Below are 6,382 nucleotides of genomic sequence, written 5' to 3' on the forward strand. Positions count from 1 at the left end.
TAGGTATAGGATCATATCATCAGCAAATAGGGATAGTTTGACTTCTTCCTTACCAATTTGGATGCCTTTGATTTCTCTTTCTTGCCTTATGGTCCTGGTTGGACTTCCTGTACAATGTTGAATAGAAGTGGTGATAGTGGGCATCCTTGTCTGGTTCCTGTTCTCAAGAGGAATGGTTTCAGTCTCTCTCCATTGAGAATAATGTTGGCTGTTGGTTTTGCTTATGTGCCCTTTATTATGTTGAAGAATGTCCCTTCTATTTCTATTTTGTTGAGAGTTTTGATCAGGAACGGGTGTTTATTTTCTTTATGTTGAGGTGTAATCCATACTGAAGGCTGTAGTTTTTGAACTTTGTCAGTAAATGTTTCAAGTCTCTTCACTTTCAGCAAGCAAGGTTGGGTCATCTGTGTATCCCAGCTTGTTAATGAGTCTCCTTCCAATCCTGATGCCACATTCTTCTTCATATAGTTTAGGTTCTTGGATTATTTTCTCAGCATACAACTTTGATGAATGGATACAAACTCTGACACACACACACCCTGATTGTAAACCATGCAGTATCTCCTTGTTTTTTTCAAATGGCAGCCTCTTAGTCTATGTACAGGAACTTCATGAGCATAATTAAATGTTCAGAATTCCCATTCTTCACAATGTTATCCATGATTTGTTTTGATCCACATAGTCGAATGCCTTTGTATAGTCAATAAAACCCAGGTGAACCTCTTTCTTGTATTCTTTGCTTTCAGCTAAGATCCATCTGACATCAGCAATGATATCCCTCATTCCATATCCTCTTCTGTTTCCCACTTGAATTTCTGGAAGTTCCCTATTAATGTATTGCTGCAGTCATTTTTAAATTATCTTCAGCAAAATTTTACTTGTGTGTGATATTAATGATATGGTTCAATAATTTCCGCATTCTGTTGGATCACTTTTCTTTGGAATGGGCACACATAAGGATCTCTTCTAGTCAGTTGGCCAAGTAGTTATCTTCCAAATTTCTTGGCATAAATGAGTGAGTGCATCCAGCATTGCATGCATCTGTTGAAACATCTCAATGGGTATTACATCAATTCTTGGAACCTTGGTTTTCATCAATGCCTTCAGTGCAGCTTGGACTTCTTCCTTCAATACCATCAGTTCTTGATTATATGCTATCTCCTGGTTGAATGTTGACTTATTTTTGGTACTATGACTCTGTGTATTCCCTCTGTCTTCTTTTGATGCTTCCTGCATTGTTCAATATTTTGCCCATAGAATCCTTCAATATCATACCTCAAGGCTTCAATTTTTTCTTTAGTTCTTTCATCTTGAGAAATGCCAACTGTGTTCTTCCCCTTTGATTTTTATCACTCCAGTCTTTACACATTTCATTATAATAGTTTACTTTGTCCTCTTGTGCTGCCCTTTGAAATCTTCTATTCAGCTCTTTCACTTCATTTCTTCCATTCACTTTAGCTACTCTCCTTTCAAGAGCAAGTTTCAGAGTCTCTTCTGACATCCAATTTAGTCTTCTTTTCCTTTCCTGTTTTTCTTTTTTTTAATGACCTTTTGCTTTCTTCCTGTATGATGTCCTTGATGTTACCCCACTGTCATCTGGACTTTGCTCACTGTTAAATGCATCAAATCTATTCTTCAGGTAGTCTCTAAATTCAGGTCAGATGAATTCAAGGTCATATTGTGGCTCTTGTGGACTTGTTTTAATTTTCTTCAGTTTCAACTTGAACTTGCATATGAGCAACTGATTGTCTCTGTTCCACAGTCAGCCCTTGTCCTTGTTCTGACTGATGATATTGAGCTTCTCCATCATTTCTTTCCACAGATGTAGTCAATTTGATTTCTATGTATTCTATCTGTTGAGGTCCATGTGTATAGTTGCCTTTATATTGTTGAAAAAGGTATATGCAATGAGTAAATAATTGTTGGAACAAAATTCTATCATATGATCTCCAGCATAATTTCTATCACTGAGACCATATTTTCCAAGTACCAATGCTTCTTTGTTTCCAAATTTTGCATTTCAATCACCAGTAATTACCAATATATACAGGAGCATGTTTGGTCAATTTCAGACTGCAGAAGTTGGTATAAATCTTTAATTTCTTCATCTTTGGCTTTAGTGACTGGTGCATAAATTTGAATAATAGTAGTATTAGTTGGCCTTCCTTGTAGGCATACAATGTGTGGATATTATCCTATCTCTGACAGCATTGTACGTTAGGATAGATTTTGAAATGTTCTTTTGGACAATGAATGTGATGCCATTCCTTTTTAATTTGTCATTCCTAGCATAGTACACCACATGATTGTCTGATTCAAAATGGCCAATAGCAGTCCATTTCAGCTCACTAATGCCTGGCATATTGGTCTTTGTGAGTTCCATTTCATTTTTGATAGCATCCAGTTTTCCTAGATTCATACTTTGTACATTCCATGTTCCAATTATTAATGGATGTTTGCAGCTGCCTCTTTTCACTTTGTGTCCTGCCACATTAGCACATTAAGATCCAGAATGCTTTACTCCACCACGCCCTTACTATAGTTTAGTATTTCATGATTTTTTTTTTTTTTTTTTTTCCATCCATTTGGTCAACGGATGTTTGCAGCTGCCTCTTTTCACTTTGTGTCCTGCCACATTAGCACATTAAGATCCAGAATGCTTTACTCCACCACGCCCTTACTATAGTTTAGTATTTCATGATTTTTTTTTTTTTTTTCTCTTTCCATTTGGTCAACATGGGTTTGCTACCAACTGTGTGTAAGGCATTCTTCCACTGCTTTACAAACACTAGTCAATTTAACATCATAACCAGCCCATGGGATAAGGCATTATTGGTATTCCCATTTTATTAAGGAAACTCAAGCACAAAATGATCACATAACTTGCTTGAGATTATGCTGCTAATCAGTGGCAGAACAGATATTAGAACTCTATTTAAAAATTTCCTTATTGATGAGCATAAGTTGTTTCCAGCTCGTTGGTATTTCAAATGGTGTTACAGTAAACATCCCACGGACATGGCCAGAAGCCCAGATGAGAGAAGCAGGAGATCCAGGTCCCAAAGTTGTGGAGAAAAGTAGAAGGAAATACCAGAACAAGTAGGAGAAAGAAGGCCTAAAGGCATTAATGGATGTAGATGCCACACAAAAAAGAGTACATCTTCACAGTATCTCTGGGTAGAAAGAACGGACCATGATACCAATCAAGGGCAACTTGTTTTGTGGACAAGACTAAAAGAAGTCAACAAGAGCCAGCCTACTGGGTAGGATTGCAGGGTGGAAAACTTAATTATTGAACCATTGGGAGCTCTGGCAGTGTAGTGCCTAAGGCATTTGACTGCTAACCAGAAGGCTAGTGGTTCACCCACCAGCCACTCCTTGAAAGGAAGGTTGGGCAATCTACTTCCATAGAGATACTGTCTCAGAAACCCAAGGAGGGGTCACTAAAAATCGGATCTGACTCCGCAGCAATTTGTTTTTTTTGGGGGAAGCAATGACTCTCACAGTCATTATTTTTCAATGATTTCAATGCTAAATATGAAAGAATATCACATTATCAAGTAGGACATTAATATGATTTACTATATTTACTTGTCAAGTACTCAGTATTTGCAGAATGTTCATTTGTATTGAATTGATTCAAATGCTTACTGGATGGATCTTTCCTGTTTATTTTAGACTTACCTTTATGGCTAAAATAAGACAAAGATGATATTTAGAATAATGAACTAAGAGACATATAGAAGACAAAATAAGTGTTTTTCTTTTTTTTTTTTTAAATAGACAAGAACTGATGAAAATGAAGCCTAGTAAAAATTATGAAATGTCTTAGATTTCATCAAACAAAAAAGTAAAAATGGTAAAAATTTCCTCCCTAAAATGCTATTAAGTTTGAAAATGTAGAAGCAAAAGTATTTTCAGATTTTGAAAACAGAGCTTCTTAAAACAGAATTGTTTCTGCAATGTCATCATCTTTAAATAGTTCTAAAAATTCCTGATGGATACATCGTGTTCCTGGAGGAGACCATTTCATATTATAATGATAGCAAATTTTCCCATAATTAAACATTTAGCACTGTTATTTAAAATCCCAATAGATTTTGGGAGTTGTGGTAGTTAAAGGTCCACTGGTGCTTTATAACCCGGTTACCCTCAAGTTACAGGAGTCCCAGCTGACAGGGGCAGACCAGCTTCAACAGTTTCAGGTGGTCTGTGAGACTGAGGAAGACAAGTTTCTGTTGCTGTGTGCCCTGTTCAAGCTGTCATTGATCCCGGGCAAGTCTTTGCTATTTGTCAACACTTTGGAAGGAGTTACCGGCTCCGCCAGTTCCTGGAGCAGTTCAGCATTCCTGCCTGCGTGCTCAATGGGGAACTCCCACTGCACTCCAGGTGCCAAATCATCTCACAGTTAAACCAGGGATTCTACGACTGTGTGATAGCAACAGATGCTAAAGTCCTGGGGACCCCCATCAAGGGCAAACATCAGGGCAGGGGAGCTGAAGGAGACAGGCCTGTGGTACAGACTTCCACCAGATGTCTCCAGTGCTCAACTTCGATATTCCATCTACCCCTGAGGCCTATATCCACCGAGCTGGCAGGACAGGAATTGCCAATAACCCAGGTGTGGTCTTGACCTTCATGCTGCCCACAGAGCAGGCCCATCTAGGTGAAACTGAGGAGTTGCTCAGTGGAGAGAATGGGACCCCTGTCCAGCTTCCCTACCAGTTCCAGATGGAGATAGAAGGTTTCTGCTAGCGCTGCGGGATGCCATGCGCTGTGCCAAAACAAGCCATCTAGGACGCCAGGCTGAAGGAGGTGAAAGAACAGCTGTTGTGCTCTGAGAAGCTCAAGACATACTTTGAAGACAACCCCCAGGACTTGCAGGTGTTGCGGCATGACCTTCCCCTGCACCCTGCAGTGGCCACACCTGGGTCACATCCTTGACTACTTGGTCCTTCCACTCTTCCTGGAGTTAACCACTCTCACAAGAAGCAGAAGCAGCATTCCTCCTACTGGAAGGTCAAGAAAGGTAAGACCCAAAACCCACTGCACAGCTTCAAGCACCAAGGGCAGAAGCCTAGACCTGCAGATATCCTCCTGAACACCTGGTTGTCCTGCACCCCTTACTAACTCCTGAGCACACTCTAGGCAGCAGCTGACTTCACTCCCAGGAGCAGTTTAGCATGCTCAAGTCATATGTGCAAGCGAGTCTGGTTTGCCTTTTTACCCCTCAACAGAACAAAGGTTTTAGCTTTATTGGCTAAACTTGGCTGGGCCTGGTTTTGAGTGGCTGGGCAGCTGGATGTAGTTATCTCCTATGATGTAAATGGTAATCAACTCCATGGAGGAAACTACTGTGAGCAGCTAAGTAGCTGCCTTAGGGATATGGTCTGCTTGCAGTGTGTAAGAAGCAGTTTTGAGTAAAGTCTCTAGCTTTTAGGCACATCTGGATCATGCATTTGGCCAAGTCTTCCTCTCAGTGGGCTCCCATACTGTCTGTCTAACTTGAGACTGTTTCTGAACTTGAACTAGTGGCCTGCCATGTTGCTTGATAATTCCTGGACTGTGCCATTTTACTTAATTGCCCTTGGGTTTGTCAGCCTCATCAGCCAGCAGCTGCCTGAGTTAAGAGAAGCTTCCAGCTTCAGTGGGTCAGGAGCAACAGGCAGAGCTGAAGCCCTAGGTGAGGATCCTTCACCAAGCCCCTAGACCTGTCACCACGAATTTGGACGTCTAGCCTCCAAAACTGTAAGAGAATAAATATATTTGTTCAAGCCACCCATTTTTGGTATTTTCTGTTAGAGTGACACTGGAGAACCAAAACTGGAGTCTTCGAGGCAATGTTAGTATAGAAATACAGAAATCTATGGCACAATAAAAATTGCTGAAATAAGTCCAAATATACAGATAAGGATTTAGTATGATATGGAGGTAGTTCAATTTAATGAGGAAAAGGTGAACTGCTTAATCAATGTTGCTGAAATAAAATAAATGATGATGAAACAAATGATGGTGTTCAGGGCCCATGAAATTACCAAATACTTTTAAAATAAAAATTCTTATCATTGGTAATAGAATACTGGAAGCCGGACACTATCTAAGTCTAGTTGGATTATAAATTGGTACATTTCTTTTTCTTTTTTTTTTTTTTAGCTTTTATTATATCCATTTTATTGTTGAAGAAATTGAGGTTCAGCAATGTTAAGAAAGTGCCCAGAGTCCTGAAAAGTTTTAAGTAGCAAAATTAAGATTCAAACAAAGCCCAATGTTCTTGGTGGAATCTTATCCTGTCCCTGTTGTTATTTTTAATTAAAGTTTGGGTGAAAGTTTACAGAGCAAATTAGTTTTCCATTCAACAATTTATATACATTTTGTTTTGTTA

At 39.3% G+C, this 6,382-nt stretch overlaps 1 pseudogene; it reads left to right on the plus strand.

Moving 5' to 3' along the window:
• LOC103195868 overlaps positions 1 to 5,130 on the plus strand; it is a 38,432-nt pseudogene extending 33,302 nt beyond the window's left edge.
• The last annotated feature ends 1,252 nt before the right edge of the window (positions 5,131 to 6,382 follow it).

Source organism: Orycteropus afer, unplaced genomic scaffold (assembly GCF_000298275.1).
Source record: "Orycteropus afer afer isolate SDZICR_OR568_19922 unplaced genomic scaffold, OryAfe1.0 scaffold00060, whole genome shotgun sequence".
Taxonomy (NCBI): domain Eukaryota; kingdom Metazoa; phylum Chordata; class Mammalia; order Tubulidentata; family Orycteropodidae; genus Orycteropus; species Orycteropus afer.